Source organism: Triturus cristatus, chromosome 3_1 (genome assembly GCF_964204655.1).
Source record: "Triturus cristatus chromosome 3_1, aTriCri1.1, whole genome shotgun sequence".
NCBI lineage: Eukaryota > Metazoa > Chordata > Amphibia > Caudata > Salamandridae > Triturus > Triturus cristatus.
The window spans coordinates 665112218-665134514 of record NC_140583.1 but is presented as its reverse complement, the minus strand read 5'-3'; positions in this window follow the sequence as shown (position 1 = coordinate 665134514).

Below are 22297 nucleotides of genomic sequence, written 5' to 3'. Positions count from 1 at the left end.
TACTTTATCAGCCAAACAAAAAAACATAAGCTCCGTCTACCAGTTTTTAACCATGCCACAAACTAGAATTGGTTACATAAGGGCACAGATCCTTTAAAACTGCAGCAACCAAATTATGGAGTTCTCTACCAGCTTCTATTTGCTCAGAACATTTTTAAATCAAAGTCAGGAAAGTCATCAAAACTTGGCTTTTTAACCAAAACTTCTATTTCTCTTGTTTTAGGGCAATGATAGTTCCCTTTTTAAGCAAGATGCTTCGTGTAAGTGTGTTCTACAAATAAACACAGCATAATATAGCATCTGTTTATCTCCTGAGATATATGCATTTCAGAAAGATCTGGGTGCAATGAAAGTAAGAAAGCAAGACTAAAACTGTAGACCATATAGGCTACATATATCAAGAAAATGGGGAACTGTAAGACTTGATAGCTCGTGAAATAATTTATGCTGTCGTCTCAACCCAGTGAAAAATATAAACAAGCATTGGCATAGCCAATTGGTCTCGCCTTTGGGACCTTATAAGTGTTTAGCCATGCAACACTTGATGTTGTTGCACCAAGGATATTGTGCTGGATAACTAAGCACTTATAAGGTCCCAAAGCCGAGACCTATTGGCTATGCCAGTGCTTGTTTATTGTTTTCATGTTTTACCATTTTTTTAATATAATTTTATTTTGAAAAATGTCCTTCTCATTAAAAATTATTTCTATGTTAAATGTATTAATGTGTCATATTTGTTTCTATATGCTTTTTAATAGCATTTGTTTAATTGCTGTTAATATTATTTATGTATTTTTGAATTGTTAAAATATTGGCTTACATTTTTAATATATATATCTATATACTCTATTTACTTAGTTTAAAATATGAATTAAAACTATTTTCATATGTTAATTCTAATATTTAAATACAATTAGATAAATTATCGGTTGCACATATATTTAATTTTCTGTTATGTTTAATATTTTAAGTTTAATATACGTAAACAGTTATTTCATTATTGTTATTGTTTTTATCTATTTAAACATTGTTTGGACTACTATACATCCGAGCAGCATAGACTAATTGTAAATACACACTAGGCTCTGCCCGAGTAACAGATCTCTATCCATTTAGGGTCACAAACGTCTATCTCTCTTAAAAAATTGTCCTTCAAGTCATATGTGCAGCACTCTAGTCTGTCAGGAGCAAAGACTGCAAGCCTGGGAGCAGTGATTGTGTCCATCCATTGAATCATGACCACATACAGGTTAAACAAACACAAACAGTTAACAGCAAGAGCAGTACAATGAGAGCCAGAAAGATGTATGTGAGCCAGGAATTAGATAACCAGAAAAGCCCTAGAGCCAAGGGATGGACGGCGAGCTAGGAGGGTAAGCAGGGGAGAAGCAAGAAAGGACTAAAAGAACCATAGGGAGCAATAAAATACAGGAGTACTAGAGGTGTATGGAGCCAGAAAACACAAAGGCAGTAGCAGAACATGACGGCGGTGGAGACAGGAAGGAGATCAGTGAAAAAGATAAGAAGTCAATGGTGAGCAACATCCACCGTCCTCACAATGGGCAAGGACAGGGAGAGAGGGACCTATGTGGATTTTGGTACCATAAGGCCACTCATCTTTGCTGATCCTTGGGCCAAGCGAGACATGCAGGATGGATCCATGGGGAGCCACCTTAGAATGGAGACTCCGTTGTTCTGGCCACTGCACCAGCAGGTGCCCAGGCTGGTACTCACCTACACACAGTCCCTCTCCTCATGCTCCGATGACAACGTTGCATGGCGAGGAACGGACTGCGGTTCTCAGGGACCTAGAACTATATCACACAAGAGTAGTGCATGAAATGGAAATATAAAAGTGCAAGTACTCACAGTGCCCGTGTACCTATGTCCTACTGAAAAGTGCTGGTACTCTACCATTAAAAGTATGGCAGTTCTGCCGAGAAGTGCAGATACTCTCCCTTTCAAATGAAAGAAGATCATGTCCTCAGTCCCTGACAGGACAGGTCCATTCATAGTCCTGCGAGAGCAGCTCACCCAGGAGTCTCTGGGTTTGGGCAAGGCAAAGCAACCCACACTCCATTCCAAGACACCCAGAGATGGAAGCACTCTACAGGAGTGTGTCACACACACGGAACAGAGGGAGAGGGGGAGGTGTAGAAACAGTCAGAAGTGTGACACACTGGGTTGTGCAACGCTCTAGAGTCTCCAATCACCAAAATAAACCGAGGTGCACGGATGGGCTCTCAAACCCTAGAGGAAAACATGAGAACTAAGAAGGAGAAAGAGAATAAGAGCCGCTGATGGAGAGGGGAGACAAAGAACAACGTGAACAGCATGGACTAAATAAATGTGTCTGTGGGAGGAAGGCGGCCAATTAACAGAGAGCAAAAGAGGGGGAAGGAGCTGCAGAGGGGAGAAAAGAGAGGAAAGAGGAACAAGAGCCCGGAGTTAGTGGAACAGTTGGGTGGAGGCACTGTGATGTGAGAAATGGGGAAACGGGAGCGAGAGCAGCAGAGGGAGGAAACACCCAGGAAACCATGCACAGGGTGACGAAAAAGCGCATGATCGCAGGTGAAAGAGTGAAAGATGGAAGCCAGAAACATGAAAGACAATAACGAATGAGAGCAGCTGAGGGCAAGAGCGTCGAAACAACCCGAGGACAGACACGAATGACAGCAAAAGATGGGAAACAGACACAGGAAATACACAACGGGGAAGAAGAAAGGTTAAAAAAACTGGAAAATGGGAGATATACGAATAGGAGTAAAAGAGGAACATAAGAGCAACCTAAGGAGAAAAGGAGAGCAGAGAGTGGAGGAAATAAAGAGGCTGGGGAAGAAATCTAAACGTGAAATCAAAGGGAGAACGAAGAGTAAGAGCTTCAGAAGGAAGAAAGGAGCAGGGAACCTGAAGGGGTGAAAGGACAGATCTCCCCCATCGGTTTGGTCTCCCCCTAATCAGAGGGGAGCTTACAAATACAGCTATAAGCTAACTAGATGCTCTCCCCCGTCGGTTTGGTCTCCCCCTATGGGGCTTATGCGAAAGACCAAACCGACGTGGGAGAGCATCTAGTTAGCTTATAGCTGTATTTGTAAGCTCCCCTCTGAGTAGGGGGAGACCAAACCCACGGGGGAGATCATCTGCTCGGTCAGCCGGGAAGCGCTGGAAGGGAGGCAGATGGTGGATGCGCGCGTGCATGCTCGAATGAACGCAAGCGCTAGGCCACCAAAAGCCTGCTGTGGCAGCACGTTGAAAACCCCGATACTAAATGTCTCAGAGCAGCGCATGCGCTGGCTCAGCGAGGCCTAAAAAGGGATGGATGGAATGCTTGACCTACTCTTAGGCCCTAGTGATTACTTGGGGCCACATTCACGTCCGTCATTTCTGCCTCTTCAGTTGAGTTTAGCTTGATTCCAGTGGCATAGTGAGCACGGCACCCACATCTGGGAATACTCATTGTACTTACTGAGTCTCAATGAAGAATACCAAAAAAACTGATGGATGGAATGTTTGACATAATCTCAGTCACTGATAATTACTCAGGCCGCATCCCATTCCATCATTTTGTTTGTCACATAATTGAGACGATAAGTTATATATATTGGAATTTCAGTAATTCATTTCTAGTCAAAGCATTTGGATGGTCTTTATGAAAAATGCAAAGGGTTAGTCACTTCTTCACAAAAACAAAGCAGATATTTGTTGAACAGACATGGCCTTGACAAATCTGAACACTCACTATGCAGCAGACTTCTGGAGGGATTTTGTGCACAGGTGAATTGGAGCTTGGGATCATCAATGCCAATTTTCATGAAAGTTACTGAAAGAAATTATTTTTAGAGGGGGCGTGGCTAGCACCCGAGGAGGATGGCTGCCGACGCCTAACGCTCCCGAGACGGCGAGGGGGTTTGCGGCTCTAGAGCATGTCAGCCGATTCTGCTTCGATTCCGAATACTACTACTCTCGTTTATAGTATGTTGTCATGGATAACCCGTCGGATATTTCACCTAAGAGCACCACGGTTTCCAGTATTGCTGCGTCATCTGGCTCGAATAAAGCGCCAAGTAAACGTCTAAAGAAGGATCCTCCCTCCCCTCCCAAACAAACTTCTTCGGTTTCTTTGGACTTATTACTTGAAGAAATTAGAGCCCTTCGCCCATTTGTTGAGGAAACTAACTCTTAAATTCAGACATTAACTAAACGATGGTCAAGCTTAGAAGACAGAGTCACTACAATGGAGCAGAATCTTGAATCCCTGACTTCTGTCAGTAGCAAGACTGATATTCTTCACTCTCAAGTGCTGTCTCTCCAAAAACAAGTTGAAAATTTGGAAAATAGAAATAGGCGGAACAACCTCCGTATTTGTGGATTATCAGAAGGATCAGAAGACTCTGATCCTATTACTTTCTTCAAGTCATTCCTACCCAAAGTACTCAACTTGCCTCAAGATACTCAGCTAAATATTCAACAAGCTCATCGTTTGGGTCCTGCTTCATCATCACCCTCTACCAATATGAGGAAACCGAGAGGAGTCATCCTATATTTCCTAGAGTATACTGACTTGCTCAAGATTTTATCAGCAGGTAGATCGTGTCACTTGGGCTGGCAATACTTTATTTCTCTCTCAAGATTACTCAAAACCCACCGCTGACAGACGAAAATACTTTTTAGCAATGAGACCACAACTTAGAGCTATGGGTGCACGCTATGGCCTTTTTCACCCATGCCTCTTTTAAGGTACTTTCAATAACAAAACCACCACATACGAGAATCCCTTAAAATTGAAGAGTTTTCTTTATTCTTGCCATATGGATTCTATGGACATTTCTACATCGTCCTCATCGCTCAACAAATAGCTGTCTTTGATATGTGTATGCAGAGCCATTGTTAATGTATTTATTTGTTCCTATCTGTTCTTGTTTGATGGTGATTAATGTTCCTTCCCTTTGATTGGTATTCACCTGTTTACCATCTTTCGTTATTTTTCTTTTCTTTACAGGTTCCGCTCTTATGATGTACTACCCCATATGTTGTTTCGTTCGCCATTTCCCACCCCCTCCCGCCCTCGTTGGCGGTCTGGAGTCGGCACTCTTCCATGTGGCCCCATCTCCCCCCACCTTATATGTGTTTTGGATTTTATGTAAGTATGTTCATCATGTCTTTTCTATTGTATTTTGTATTTTTTCTCTCCCTTTATCTTTTCTTCTCTACCCTTTTCACCCCTCTTCTCCTTTGTCAGATTTACTACTTTGACTTGCTACTTTCTTTGCTAATTCTTCTCATGTTTCACTTGCTGGACATTTTCACTTAGCTTATTTCTTTATTCATTTCTTCTTCTTTTCTTCTCTCATCTCTTTTCTTTCTTATTCTCCTACAATGTTTCTTGTTTTGAATATTACCTGTATTCTCATATTATGACATATCTTTTATTGGCAGTTGTATTATGGTTGGTTCACTGTATCTTACATTCATTGTTTCTGAGATATGGTTTTAAAGATATGTTCATGGAATGTTAAAAGTTTAACTTCCCCAATTAAGAGACAAAGGGTATTATCGTATTTATCTAAACTAGATGTCAAAATTGCTTTGCTGCAAGAAACTCATCTTACTGAATCTGAATCGTTAAAGCTCAAGAGAAACTGGGTTGGTGAACTTTTTTACTTACCTGGAGATGGTAAGCGAAATGGTGTTGTCACTTTAATACATAAATCCCTGAAGACCTCCCTTGTGTCGCAATTGAGGGACGAGGAGGGTAGATGGCTTTATACTAAGTTAGAGATTGATGGTACCCCTTTATCTCTTTTCAATGTTTATGCCCCTACTTCTGGTGATACTCCTTTCTGGTCACATATGAATAATTTGATATCTCAGTACTTCGATAAAAATGTGATCCTAGCTGGAGATTGTAATCAGGTTTTTGACCCTTTTTTAGATCGGAAGTCCAGTTCCCCGTTCATTCCCTCGAAACCATATAAAACCTTCATTAAACACTTACACTTATCCGATGCATGTATTCTTTGCAATCCGGCCCTTCAAGAATACACTTTTTTTCTTCACCTCATCAGACCCAATCTAGAATTGATTTTTTCCTTACATCACATAATGTCTCCCAATCTCTTATCTCTGCTGACAATGGTCCCATACTTATCTCTGATCATGCCCCAGTCACCATTCTGTTAGATCTCTTACCTCACACTAATCACCCACGCAGATGGCGTTTCAATAACTCCCTGCTTCTTGACTCTCTTTTTAACACCTCCTTTACCTATTTCTTCAATGAATACTTTCTTCTAAACGACATCAATAATATGCCCTTCCACATAATATGGGATGCCTGTAAAGCCTCTGCTAGAGACTTTATAATTAGATACACTTCTGCTAAACGTAACTCATTTCGGACTATAAATAAAGAACTTCTTTCAAAAATAAATTCTCGAGAACACACTTATTACACTTCCAAATCGAAAGATTGTTTAACTGATCTCATCAATGCCAATATTCAATTTAACAAGGATACAACTGATGCTGCCTCCTTGTTCCTTTTAAAGACTAGTGCTAAATTCTATGGTGGCCAGAATAAATCTGGCAAATTGTTAGTAAATTATTTAAAAACAGAACAAGCTTCATATCGATTCTATTCTATCGGATTCCAATGGTCCCAAACACAAAGATGCTGATATCTTACAAGAATTCGTTCAATTTTATAAAAAACTGTATACTCCTGAATCACATCCCACTGAAGATGATATTTCCCTCTACCTCTCTTCAATCCATAAACCCTCACCTCTTACTTCTCGGCTCGACCTTCTTGAATGTGATTTGACTCAGACTGATTTACTCAATGCTCTCAATTCCCTTAAAAAGGACAAAGCTCCAGGACCCGATGGATTCACTGTTGAATTCTTTTTACATTTTGCCCAACTTATTCTTCCTAAGTTAATATCCTCTTTTCTTTCTTCCGGACACTCTTCTGGTACTTTTATGGAAGCCTTAATCTGTCTTATTCCAAAGGAGGGGAAGGACTTGCGTTTTTGCAAAAACTATCGACCCATATCTCTAGTTAATATAGATTAGATATACAGTTACAGTTGACAAGCCTGCACCCCATTAAATATCCAAGAAGAAGTCTAAAAGATATATAGTACCCTGTTAGAATACAATAATAACATACAAAATAGGGAAATTCAATTTAACAAAATATACAGTCTATTGACCCCAAAAAAATAACCCCTGTATTAAGAAAAATGACTTGCACACACACCACATAGAAAATAGAAAGCGCAACACTGCACAAAAGATGGGCTTTTCAGTATCATATTTCAAGAGCCTAAAAATCTCTACACTATGTTTAGACCCCAGGTTTCTGCACAGTTGGATCAGCCATCGATGTCTGGCTTTGTTGTAACCAGGACAGAAAAAAAATACATGAAGTTCTGTCTCCACCTCAGTGCTACAAGCCGGACATCCTACAGAAAATGTGCCTGCCCACTTATTGGAAAATACGCGCACCCGGTAGTCCAGGTACCTCCTTTTGCTCCGCCCTATATACAGACAATTTCGGGCTCACCCATAAAACATGCCAAAAGGTTAGAGGTCTAACAGCAATTTTCTCTGCAAATGGTCTCACCCCTAGGTCCAAACGCAGAGGAATAAGTGGGGAGCTGAAGGGGAGACCGAATAGCCTTCTGGTAAAATTCTTCTCAGACTTGGTAATATTCTTCAGAGAAGAATGTCCCCTAATTCCGCCCCCCTGGCTTGTGCTTTATAAATCTCCACAATCGGTCTGACGGGTTTCTGGAAAGAAGTCCTAAATAGCTTGACCAGTCCCCCCCTCCGTTATTTGCACTATATTGAGACATGTTTTGCTTATTTGTGTCCCCATTCCATGTTTTTTCAGTTAGGGTAACCCCTAGGTACCCTCTCCAGCACGATGCCCTTCAAGCAGGTATTAGGACGTGTCAAACTAACTGGGTTAAAGACCATGTATTTTGTCTTCTGGATATTCATTTCCCACCCCCTGTGTTTACAAAAGGCATCAAAGCTGGCGAGGATCCTCTGGATACCCATCGGTGACTTGGAAAGCAGTAGTGTGTCATCAGCAAACATCATCGCCGGAACTTTGCTATGCGATATTTTTGGTGCATCAATGTCCTTCTCCTCATTCAATGCATCAACCAAAGCGTTGATGTACAGACAGAACAAGGTGGATGTGAGCACACATCCTTGTCTGACACCTCTATTTACTGCTAATGGTGTGGTGAGTTAACCATGTTTTCCGTACCTAATTTGGGCATAATTGCCTTCATGTAAATGCCTGAACAGATGACATAAATAAATAGAGACCCCTTGATCACTTAATACAGTCCATAATTTATCTCTGGGTACCAAATCAAATGCAGATTTTAAGTCCACAAAGATTATGTAGCGCTGCCACCCTCTATGGACACCGTTTTCCAATAAAGAAGTTGGAGTCTAAATATTTGATCAATAGTAGAGGTGTTTTTCCTAAAACCGGCTTGGAATGGGCTCAAGATTTTGTATTCATCCATCCAAGTCTGGAGACGGTCAAGCAGTACCCGAGCAAAGACCTTCTGTGTTACATCAATTAAACTGATGAGTCTGAAATTAACCGGCAAGAGTGGTGAGCCCTTTTTATATAGCGGGAGAATTTCAGCACCAGCCTATGTTGCAGGGATTGCCATTCCTTGCAATTCAGCATTAAATAAAACCCACAAATAGGGGCTCTATGTTGTTGGTTCTGCATGGAAGAGGCCCCCTAGTATCTTGTCTAGTCCAGGTGCTTTAGACAGGGCTATTTTACTTAAAGTGTTGACTATTTCAGTCAGAGTTATCACGGGGGCTTTACGATGGGTATTCTGCAGTGGAGTGATTTCTGGGGCTGTGATGGTACCCTCTGCCTCTAGCGTAGTATAAAGAGCCTTAAAATGTCCCTTCCATACATCTGCCGCTATATTAGTTTCTATGGACTGTATCCCCTCACTACAGCCTGTGTTGACTACATTCCAAATGACCTTCATATCCTTAGTTTATAGGGCCCTTTTCAAACACTCCTATTTGTCTACCTTGCAGTTTTCTTTCGCTTGAGTAATGCTTTCTCTATATGATGCCCTCTTTATTTAGATTTGGATTCTGTCCTTGGCTATCTAACAGAGCCAGTTTGGACTTTCAGCAACTATCATCAAACCATTAAAGCTTAGACTTTTTTTGCCCCCTATAACTTAACGGAAAAAATATGTCGGCCAGATTAGAAGTCAGCACTTAATGGGTCTCTGCAACTCCCACTAGGAAGGTAAAAGGACCATCTGTAGTAACAAACTTTTTCACTTCCAATAGGATCGGAATAACAGTTTTGTGTAGAGAGGCCAACCTTTCGGGAGATTGTTGGATTACTGGCCACCTTATTCTTCTTCTATTGTTAGTGAGTATTAGTCCATTATCTGGTGATGTTTTTAAACAGAATTTTCCCCGGGGATCAACAACTCCACGCCCACTGTCAGGGCATTGTGATCACTGTCATGTCAAGGCAAGACAGCAAAGTCAACAACTTTGTGCCACAGCCTGGTTTCTACCAGGATGTAATCTAATATGGAGGATTGCCCAACTCTATTAAAGGTATGCTTCCCTGGAGAATCTAACTTTATGCAACCATTGTAAGCTGTTAGAGAGTGATTTAGGGTGAGAGATTTAATCTGAAGATCAAATGGGGTCCAAGCCCTGGTTGGTGGAATATTTGGCTCAGGGATTGCCCAGACCAGATCTTCTTCACAAGGGGTTCCACCATTGAGATCAATCAGAGGCTCATATTGGCAATTAAAATCACCACCTATAACCATCAAAGCATTTTTTGTTATGGTTGCCATAAAATCATCAAGTAGTTCAAAAGTCAGGGATTCTTTACAGGCCTAGAATAGACATTAACAAGTGCTAATTGAACCTTTGATGTTAAAGTAAGTAAGATGCACAGGATATCATTGGAGAAAGACTCCCGTTGCTTGACCGTGCAACCCAGATGTGTACCTACCCAAATACAGAGACCCCCAGATGGCCTGCCCTTTCCCATAGTGGTGGCAACTATTTGAAATGACGCAAATCCCAACTGCAGAATAGCCTCCCTAGCCCACGTTGGTCTACAAATGTCCCCCAATCAGGTCAGTCCAGTTTGTTTAATGATAGAACCTTCGACTAGTTAGTTCTTTAAAATTTCCTGGGATAGCTGTCTAGGTATCAATGTTGGGGGGCAAAACTTCACTCAAAGGGTCGCAAGCACACTTCCTCGGGGGACTTGTTTGAGCACCACTACAGTGTACAATGTTTACTGAAGAGCTTGAAGCTTCAGTTGTTCCTAGCACATTAACCTTGACCAACATCTCGTGGGTGTGCAAGTTGGAATGTCGTTCAGAGACTGCCTTTCAACGATAGACCCTTTCCTGCTTGCTCTATTGTCCCAGACTGAGTGTTTAGCTTCAGGCTGCACCTTTTCTCCTTCATCTTCCAGCCAATACATAGTTGTTAGACAACACAACCCCCTGATTGGGATATCCCTCCTCTTGGGGGCCCCTTGAAAATTGATCACCTGATCTGAGTTAAATGGTTCTATGAGTCAGTCTACCTCTTCTAGGACCCCAAATCTATTAACTGTAGGCAGATTTTACAACAAGGGTCTGGGTCGTTGGTGCCACGGTCCTAGTTGCTGTCGGATTTGATTCCACATACCCTGTCCTAGGCTATTATGCACCCTGGTTGGTACCGCTTGGCATGGATTATAAAAATAACCAAGCTGCAGAGATCTTATCACCATGCCTGCATACTGTCTAAGATGATTCATAAGTAAAAGGCCTTGGACAATCATTGAATTTTTTAGATTAACCACTATGCAATCATCCAGATCCTTTGGTCTATTACCCACCCAGTTCACTCTACGTGCCATGAGAATCTCACCTTCCGGATTCCTGGTTGTGCCGAGAGGCGCCGCCATTTTAGGTAGTTGGCGGTCTAGCTCTCTCGCACCGGAGGCTATTTAGATGCGAGATCCCCGGACTCTGTGTCCGTTGGGGTAGGACTGCCTTGATTTTTATCTCAGTTAGTCTGTGTGGAAACACCATTTGTGAAGCATTTTTAACAATTTTATTTCTGGATGTTATTTTATCTATTGTGACCGCATACCCGCACTATAAAACAAGAGATTTGCTGCTCACTTGCTATTTTGCACACCGTTCTTGCACAGCTCTCCTCGATCATTGCACTGTGCGCTTCCGGATTCCTGGTTGTGCCGAGAGGCGCCGCCATTTTAGGTAGTTGGCGGTCTAGCTCTCTCGCACCGGAGGCTATTTAGATGCGAGATCCCCGGACTCTGTGTCCGTTGGGGTAGGACTGCCTTGATTTTTATCTCAGTTAGTCTGTGTGGAAACACCATTTGTGAAGCATTTTTAACAATTTTATTTCTGGATGTTATTTTATCTATTGTGACCGCATACCCGCACTATAAAACAAGAGATTTGCTGCTCACTTGCTATTTTGCACACCGTTCTTGCACAGCTCTCCTCGATCATTGCACTGTGCGCTTCCGGATTCCCGGTTGTGCCGAGAGGCGCCGCCATTTTAGGTAGTTGGCGGTCTAGCTCTCTCGCACCGGAGGCTATTTAGATGCGAGATCCCCGGGAGCGCAGCGGACGGGCGCAGCGGGCGCGCCGATGGCGCACCGAAGGCGCGCCTAAGGCAAGCCCGTCTGCGCCCGTCAGCGCCCCGGAAGCGCCTAGGGCCGGGTATGCTGTTCATCGAACTACCGGCACTGTGAGGAGGTATTCGGCCTCTTCCCTGCAGGCTTTGGCTCCCGCTCACAGCTGTTTGACGGAACGCTGGGATGCTGGCAACAGCGATAGCTTTCTTTGTAATTTCTGCGGTCTAGCTCTGAATTATGTCATAGTTCATGATATGGGATGTACCACTGTTCGGACATTCCTACCCCCCACCGGCTTGGTTAGGGCTGCCTCCTTGAATACCCGGTCCCTTAGAAAACACCATGCTGAAGTGTTTGACCTTTTGGATAGCCACTCTCTTGATTTACTATTCTTGACAGATACCTGGCTTGACTCCTCTTCCAACCCCCTTGTTGCCCTAGCTCTGCCCCCGGGATATAAAATAAACCGGGTAGATCGGACGAGTGGTAGAGGGGGGGGGGTGGCGGTTATCTACAAAGATATCTGGAACCTCCAGAGGATCGAGGGCTCTTCGTGGAGCAACTGCGAAGTACTTGACTTCAGTATACAAATGTCCGCTCACTTTACCCTGGGAGGGTCACTAATTTATAGACCCCCAGGACCAGCAGGGCCGTTTTTACAAGAGTGGGGGGATGCCATCACATCTAGGGCGATTCGTTTTTCTAATCTTCTGATTCTTGGGGACCTGAATATACACCTGGACTGCTCTGACAGTAAGGACACGCAGGATGTATTGGACGGGTTGCTACTGGCTCAACTCAAGCAACATCTGAGCCTCCCTACACACCAAGCCGGACATGTACTCGACCCTATTTGCTCCAATTTTCCTATCTTAGAGGTAGAGACTCGCCCGGTGACCTGGTCAGATCATTTTATAACCTTTTGTTCTTGGGAGGTAGCCAGGTCTGAACCCGTTGCCCCCAATAGTCACATTTCTTTGGGTGGAAAAATTGATCCTACAGCACTCAACCTCGCCTTGGCAGCCTCTAAGCCTATTCTTGTCGGTGAGCTTAATACCCAGGCGGCAGATTTTGCTACATGGGTTTTAACGGCAGTGGCCAAGGTGATCTCTCCCTGGCCGATTAGGCCTTCGAGAAACTCTCCTTCTAAACCGTGGTTCAACACCCTTCTACAAAACCTGAAACATGATTGCAAGGTCCTAGAACGGGCATGGCGAAAAGGTGGTTACTGTCTGGAGGATAAAATGAAGCTCAGGGACAAACAGAAGGCATACTATGCTGCCATCAAACGGGCAAAAAGTCTCTTTTATTCTACCCGCATAGCAGCTGCTAATAATAATGCCAGGGAATTATATTCTATTGTTCAGAATTTTATGGCCCCTGTGGCGCTCTCTAGTGCTCTACCGTCTTCCTCAGCCTGGTGTGACACTCTGTCCCGAGCCTTTAGGGACAAGATCATAGGCATTCAAGCATCCTTTGTTTCTCAGGCGATCAAGGTATCAGATGATTTTGTTGGCCCTCCAGAAGGCTCGGGACATGATTTTCAGCTGGTTGTCCCTGATGAATGTCAAAAAATCTTAAAGGCCTTAAAATCTGGATCCCCATCCGATCCATGCCCGGCTAGAATACTAGCATTAGTCTCGGAGAACATCTACAAAGAGGTCACCTCTATTATTAACCTTTCCCTAAAGGAAGCGGTTGTTCCCCTGGCTTCCTGGAAGGAAGCCATTATTCGACCTCTCCTTAAAAAACAAACCCTGGATCCCCTTTGCCCTGGGAATTACCGGCCCATCTCGTTGCTTCCTGCTTTAGCAAAAATTTGCGAAAAGGTGGTTAATAAACAATTAACCGACTTTGTGGAAAGTGAGTCAATTCTTCACCCGGCTCGGTCGGGTTTTAGATCAGGACATAGTACGGAAACTGTGCTAGTCGAGGTGGCCGAGGCCATTCGTGACTGTCTGGATGCGGGCGGGAGGGCGGCACTTATCCTGCTTGACCTCTCGGCCGCATTTGATACGGTCCCCCATCCACTGCTCCTTGATCGCCTGGCTAGGGTTGGGATTGTTGGGGCAGTCTGGGAATGGCTTCGTTCATTTCTGGAAGCCCGGACTGAGCAGATCTTGATACCTCCTTTTTCCTCTACGCAACAGCGGGTCACTACGGGAGTCCCGCAGGGGTCTGCCCTTAGCCCCCTCCTGTTTAACATCTATATGACCCCATTAATTTATCTAGCGAAAGGGTTGGGAGCTAAGGTAATGGCATACGCTGACGATACCCAGCTTCTTTTCACTTGGAAGACAGATACTGTCTCAGTATCCCAAGCCCAAACCTGCTTGGCTACAGTATTTTACTGGATGGCGGAGGCAAAGCTCAAATGTAATGAAGGAAAATCAGAGGTTCTTCTCTTTGGCAAGTTTCCTTCTAATTTCAAAGAGCAACTTTGGCCCCCAGAATACCCCTGTCCAATCTCACCTGAGAAATCAGCTAAGAATCTAGGGGTTTGGTTTGATGAGCGCCTATCGTTTGAGTCACACATTATGAAGGTGGCAGGTGGATGTTTTGGTCTACTTAAATCATTTAGATGTTTCTTTCCCCTGCTGCCTATTTCTGCCAGGCAAACACTTATATGTGCACTCATTTTCTCGCGCCTGGACTATGCTAATGCCCTCTTCTCCGGTGTTCCGGCATATTTGTTAAAAAAACTTCAGATAGTCCAAAACACTGCTGCCAGATTGTTATCTGGATTATCTTCCAGGGACAGTGTACAGAGCCAGCTTCGATCATTTCACTGGCTACCTGTAGCAGTTAGAGTGAAATTTAAGCTACTGATCCTTGCTTTCCGCGCTCTGCATGGCAATGGGCCTCTGTATCTGCAAAAGCGGATTAAATTCTATGTACCGGGGCGGGCTTTACGCTCCGCGTCTCTTTATTTGGCTCATGTCCCTCGCTTTCAGCGACAGAGGATTGGTGGTAGCTCCTTTACGGTGAAGGCAACCACGGTTTGGAATTCTCTTCCACTCAGTCTTCGCTCCATCCAGGATTTGGGTACGTTTAAAAAAAAGCTGAAAACCTTTTTGTTTGTTTAAGGATGTTTCCTCTTATTTTGTCCTATGTAACTAATACAGATCTCTTGGTACTTGCTTGAGCTCATTCCCCTACCCCCATAGATTCGCGCCGGGACACTCCAGAGTATCTGTGCGCGTTATAAATGCATATATAACATAACATAACACAACATAGGCAAAATGCCTTTGCCTGACCAGCCAAAACAAGCATTTGTTCTTTATTTCAAGATGAGTTTCCTGTTTTTACCTCAGGTACACCTGATAATACAATAACATACAGGGATGATGCCGGAGGTAGATTAATAGTTGGCAGAACACCCCTCTCATCTCTAACATCTAGACTAGACTCGATCCTGACTCCCTCCCTCCTATACCTGGGTCCGTGCATATGTGTGCTATCTATTTTAGTTACCATGTTACAATAACCTGGGTCACCACATCTAGCCTCACGATTAGCGCTACCAATATCAGTAGGCAGGGTAGTGTTTTGGTCATGTGGTGATTCTGGCCTTGATGTAGATGTTGCAATGACATTAGTTGTCTGGCAGCTAGCATCTGTCCCCGTCACTAAAGTTGAGGCGGGCCTGCCAGCTCAATTTTCATACAGTTCAGCCAGATTGTCTACACGAGTTACCAGAGATTTTAGCTCATCTTTCACAATTGATCTAATCTGGACATGTAGGTCCACCACTAAGTTTGCCACCCATGTCGGATAATCCATGTCCACTCATGCACTGCAAGTATGGTCAATGCTCAGGTCCTGGCCATCCAGGCACTCCAAGTTTTCAGAAGTCCTGTCATTAAACTTCTTACGTTTGGCCCCAGCCCTGGTCGTTTGTTTAAATTTCCCACTTTTGGCAAGGCCTGGAAGAACACCACCCTTCCGCGTGTTCACTTTAGTTACTTCTCTTTGTGCATACAACGTGTGGGGTCAAAGTGGAGTTAGTTTCCAAGATGCGGGTATATACAGAGGAATCCAGGCCAATTGAGGAACAGTGAAGATCTGAGGTTAGTGACAGCCGTGTTTTGGTAAGTTCTATTTCAGTTGCCACCACACCTATGGCCCTCTGTAACATCCTATCAATTGAGGTTGGTGGCAGGGAGGAAGATAGTGGCTGAGGCTGAACTTTCTGTTTGCTATGGTATGTCCGCTTCCCTATTGCTACTTGGTAATTATTGTTTTCAATGATCAGAATCAAATGACGACACACTACTAGCCAACATGTGACACGATAAGAAAAAAGAGGGGGCAGAGTATGATGACCGGGGCACCGTATGCTTTGTACAAAGGCAATGCTAAAAATAGTCACTAGTATTATACTGACCTAAGCTGTCACCCTCAGCTACAGAAGATGTCTGACATGATTCTCAACAGCTTTGGACAATGTGTGAGAGTATAAGTTCCTAGCAACAAACTTTAAAGAGGCTGGCCGCCTCTGGTCACTGACGGACAAGGACGGGCCCGCCCTTGGCCCGGGCTTCGCCCGTATGCATCCCGCACCGTGGGACCCGCAGCGTTGATTTAGGCGCCAACGGGCACAGCGATGACACCTGCAGGGACTGTGGAGTCTGGGTAGTGAAGTCCTCTCCTCATGGTCGACTAAGTGCGGGCTTACAGAGGAGCGGGACCCACACTGTTGATTTAGGCGCCTCCGGGTGCAGTGATGACGCCTGCAGGGACCTTGGAGTCTGGGTAGTGTAGTCCTCTCCTCGTGGTCGACTAAGTGCGGGCTTCCCGAGGAGCGAGGCACGCAGCATTGATTTAGGCGCCTTTGGGTGCAGCGATAGCGCCTGCAGGGGCCAGGGAGTCTAGGTAGTGGAGTCCTCTCCTCACGGTCGTCTAAGTGTGGGCTTCCTCAGGATTGGGACCAGCAGTGTTGATTTAGGCACCTCCAGGCACAGCGATGACGCCTGCAGGGACCATGGAGTCTGGGTAGTGGAGTCCTCTCCTCACGGTTGACTAAGTGCGGGCTTACCGAGGCTCGGGATCCGCAGTGTTAATTTAGGCATCTCCGGGTGCAGGGATGACGCCTGCAGTGACCGGGTAGTCTGGGTAGTGGAGTCCTCTCCTCACAGTCGACTAAGTGCAGGCACCATTTTCACTTAGGTGATATTGGACCTGAGAATCCTGAATGTCCTGCTCCTGTCACTCGGTCACCTTCAGTTTATGTTGATTCTTTGGTTTTCCCTGAATTGAGAATTGCCCATTAACCAGTAGGTCACTGTTAGATTGAGCAGCCCAGCCGCAGTCTAAGTAACTACACTATGCACACAGATCGAAACTCTTTGAAAGGAGCTGAATGCTTGTGCACCAGGCACTGTGCAATCCCAGCCTCGGTGCTGCACCTGTTCAAAATGTTGAGGACAAGGTATTGGTGATGGAAATTGAAATGAGCCACCTGATTTTGCTTATTCTGCTCTGAACACATTCAGAGCATATTCTCAGAAATGTATGGATTTAAGGAAGACCAACTTCACTATTATTTCTTGTTTTTTACTACAATATGATGTGCTTCTGTACAGCACTTGGACTCCTGAATGGGCCAACTCCCCGTTTAACAAATGTTGACAGATAGATAAATACAGGGCTTACACACATGGACTTTACCAGAAGAGAATAGGATAATAGCGCTGAGGCTGAGGCCTCGGATGGACTGAACAATTATACCAATGGCTGGGCTAGGTAAACGTCGTGCACAGTGCTTAATTTGTTAAGCAATAAGTGCCGGGCCCGAAGTTTGTCTCTGAAGCACACTGCTTGCACTGCCAAGTGTTGGGGTGTCCAAGTACCAAGGCAGTCTAGTCTTGATTACAACTCATGTCTTTCTCAACCACCACTATAAAAATCCCTAGCCCTTGAGCTTACTCTCGTAGGTTTTTTCATTCCTGCTTTTTCCCTCTGTCACTCTTTTTCCACCTTTCTCTTCCTCTCCTTTCCCCCTTTTCTGACTTTCACTATCTTGCTTTGCATCAAAGTCTGATGATAAAAAATAAGTTATAGGCCCCAAAAATGAGTTATGGTTGGCCCCCCTGCAACCACCGTCTCAAATTAAGTACTGTTTGTGCACACATTGAACTATTACACGTTCGGCTCTCAGTGGCTATTTCAAATGTTAAATGTAGTCTCCCTAGATAATATTTAAGCTTAAAAACTCAAAAAATAACCGTTTCGAGTAAGCACATCTGCACTGTGTGGCCATAGTCATGTCTCTGAAAGGGGCATGGCCAAAGTAGCACAACTTCGAGAACTTTCCAAGTAACACGATCTTTTAATTAGAGAATTGGTCCTCCTGGTAGGTATTTTGGGGACCTCTCTTTTCTGTTATTTAATCTGCATCAGATAAATGAGTAACAACAATGATTTTGTTGTGCATAATTAGAATTGAAAATGCTTCAGTTCGAAAATTATAACACTGTGAATGAAACATTGCTAAGGTCTATGGTCTTTTAAGTAACTTGATCACTTCAGTTCTCCCCTTCACACCACTTTCCACTGCAACACATCTTTTTCTCCCCATCTTTCTGAAATCCCTCCTGCTTATCTCGCACGTTGTCTCCTTTCATCGCAATCTTTTCACTCTCTCCTTCTGCATGTACCCCCATACCTCACTCTCCCTTTACCGTGCCCTCTCTCTCTTTCACTCATACACACACTCTCCTCTTATAAACACAGCAGTTTCTTTTCCTATGGCGCTGTCCGTATTTCAGCCACTGGCACATCTGTAATCACTCGGTGCGCTCTGCAGAGAGGTGAAGGAGCGGAGAATGACGTCTGAGCACCTTTCTGCCCCAGTGATGGGTACTGTGAGAGACTCACACTGCCTTCAGCTTCGGAGTTAACATCCATCCACAACCTGGACTCCCTCAGATACCTAGGCCCTCTCCACAAGTGAAGGACTAAATAGGGGTTTGCACAGCGATCCACGCTGTATCCACCGGTAGATTCTTGCAGGTGAAACCTGCTGAAAATTAACAGTAGAAAAGGCCCGGAAACAATGCAATACGTACAGAATTTGGTGTATTAAAAACCTATGCTGCATGTTATGCCTCATATTCTTCTTGAAAACGTGGAAGCAGTGGTATAGACTTATGCGGTAAGTACCTCCCCCTGAGGTGATCGTATTTACCATGTGTGGTAAATACCCCGCACTATCCGCCCAGGTTGTAATAGTCTTAGAGACAGACTCAGTTGACAGCGTGCACTCCACAAGAGTCAGGCGCTGCGCGGAAGAAACTACAGAAACATCTGGAAAGGCACATGTATGTAGGTCAGTCAAGATGAAGTAACATGTGAAATGTACATAGGTTCTGCTTCCTGACACTGATTACCGAAAGGGTTTTACAATCACTGAGGAGAAAGCTATGACGTTAAGATCATGAGTGTAGGGCCGATTCAAAGCCTGTTCTTAAATACTGCGGGCTCTGAGACCTGCCCCACTTAAAGCCCCGGTTAATACCCCTGTTACTCTGGCAGGGCAGTGCCATCTCTCGTGCTGACAGATGGAAGAGCAGATGGCAGGTTATTTGGATAAGACGCCGCACCGGCACCTCGCAGCAGGTGTTTGGAAGATATGCACCTTGACCCTTGGGAGGGGGGCAAGCGGAGGGGAAAGGCCTGGGATGCTGGGAGGGCACATTACACAGATGCCACCCTGGGCCCGGGCTCGTGCGGGCGGCTCCATTTGATGAAAGAAAATTGTTATCGTGAATGTCTGGAATGCGAGGAGGGAGCGGAGGTTAAGCGGATGGAAGGGAGGTGAGCGACCCACAGGGAAGGGATATTACAGAAAGGGAAGGGAGGTGCCGAGAGGGGAGGAGGATACGGATAAAGCGAAGGGAAGTGACTGTGACATGAGGTTACACCCTGCTGCAGTGCCTTCAGAACACTAACACAAAACACCTCATGCTGCGCCGACAAATGTGTGCAAGAGAAACCTGGCCCCAAAATGTGCTATAGGACCGATCCCCTAGAAAGGCGAGTAGAGGAATGTCGGATATAGTCAAAAATCTTTTTACTAAGCAATGCATTAACAATTACAATGGAATTGGATTTTGCATAGTGCATGCACACAGAGGTGCATAACATGCAGGAACAGATACGCACATGCCTACAGACTAAAAAGCTTAAGGCACCCATGTTCAAAAAATCCAACACACACAGAGGTGTTCCATCGTACCTAGACCAACAGACGAAAAAGCATCAATGCACACTGATTACAAAAAAGCATCAATGCACACCGATTACAAAAAAGCATCAATGCACACTGAAAATTGAAAATTGTTGCCACCGCTCCCCCAGCTCCCTGATGTGAAGGTGAGCTGCCCAGGGGGAGCGTCGCCTTATATCTTCCTCCCCCCTTCCTCTCTTCCTTTTGTTCTTGGAAGGGGGGAGAGGGCCTCAGGCGCGTTTCGCCATGCTTACTTTTCTGGCGGCGCAAACCAGCGCCAACCAGATCCGTTCCTTTGTGCGCTCTGGTGGCCGTTATGGCGCCAGCCCTCGAGGCCTCCTTCGGCGGCGGCCTTTGCTAAAGCACAGGGTAATCTGCAGCAGGAGGCACACTGTGGCATGTATATGTACATAAGGGCAGCACATGTAGGGTGACCAGATTCTCAAAACAAAAAACGGGGACAGGTCATAGACATAGAAGTAGGACTACGGTTTGCAGTAACCATCGACATAAAGTAGGACTATTTGACAGCTGTCATAGACATAGAAAAAGGACTACAATTACAGCTCCCTCCACAGACCGAGATGAAGCATTACCGACAACAAATCCGCTGTCTTTTATTGGCAACCCTCTCCTTCACACAGCAGCATTAGTACTTTTTTATTACATTTACACTTTTAAGGACTATAGCATATATTTGCCAAAAATCAATAAAACATCACAGGCTAGCAAACGCCAGATTTACTAGCTTTATCAATGCTCGTTTCTATAGCTGCACGTCAGCATCACATAAAGTACAACTCACCAATGTTGCTTAGTTGCTCATGACAGAAAAGCATGGGAGGTAAACTACGGAATGCTAAATTGCCAAATGGCAGCCATGGACCAATGTACAAAAAAAAACTTCTCTCCAGGTATTACTGCCTTAGGGTCTTAAGGGTGGCAAAGGTTGGCCGACCACACAGTCCTCACACATTTGCGTGGTCACTCCTGGGATGTCATGTTACCTTACTGGGTATGTATAGTGCACTCTAGCCATTGGTATCATCTCATAGTGCAATAGTGTGAAGACCTGAGCAAAAAGCTCGAGCAGCGCTGCTCGCCTCTCCCACAGGCGTTAACCCTGCTCCTTTAAGTCCTTTCCAGCTAAACAGTTTGCCGTGATCTGAAAGGTCAGTCAAAAGGTCAAGTCATCGCTTTGATATGGAGAACACAGATGCATCAATTGGTTAGGAATAAAACATGCAATGAGCAATGCATTAATCCTTGCACGGTATGCATAAGGGCTACTGAAAAGTTTGTATGACTATGAATACAAGCTACAGGATGAAGAAATATTGTTTTATCCAAAGTAGAAACTTTGGCTGGCACGATGACGTAGGTGGCGCTGCGTGTAAAATATCTCTCTTCAAAGGATTTCCCTTCTTGCTACAGCGCTCACCTCAGTGACGACACATGCCGTAAACAGTGCAAAGAGAGCATGCGCGCGCATGCTCAACCGGAACAATGAAAAACGGGGACATTTCTGTGTTTAACGGGGACACTGTTTGAAAACAGGGACATTTGAGTCATTTGGAGAAAAGTGTCGGGACACGGGGACACTTCCCCAAAAACGGGGACCGTCCTGGGAAAACGGGGACGTCTGGTCACCCTAAGCACATGGTAATGTGCGCAAAGGGGTACAGGGTGATGTGCAAAAGGAGGGCAAAGGCTGGTTTGCACCATTTATGCATCTGTTTGGCACTGAGTCCTGGGAAAGCCATACCCCGGGACACAGGTGTTCAAGCAACATAAAAAAAACACAGTGTCTCCTGGGTCATTTAATCTATGACCCCGGAGAGTTTACCATGTGTATTTTTTTTTTTTTTTTTGAAAAACCTTTATTTGAAAATCAGGACACAGCTATTCAGCCGACAACCCGGAGGTTCGGCAGCATCGATAATTAGAAACAGTGACGCGTCCCCAGTAAAGTACAAAGAGAAGTGCAAAGGTTCAATTTTAAGTAAACACAAAAACTCACAACAAACCCCAGCAAGGCAAGAACACTAAAAGCCCATGGTGAGAGCCCCCAGGGGAGGCCGGACCCCACTCATCTACCCGTTACAAGATAGTGTAAGGAGGAAGAAGGGGGACAGCAGAGGCCAAAATAGTTCATAAACCAGACTGTGCTGGAAAGAAGGTCAGGGGGAAAGCTGTTCCTCGGGAGGTTCCAGATCAGGGGCAAGACATATTCCCCCCCTGTATTGATTCCACCGCCCCCAGATGGCGTGCCACTTCCGGGGGCGGCCTCTAGAGCAATAGACCGTCTTCTCCCTAAACATGCTCCAGTCCATGTTTTCTTTCCACGCAGTCAGTGTGGGGGGCCC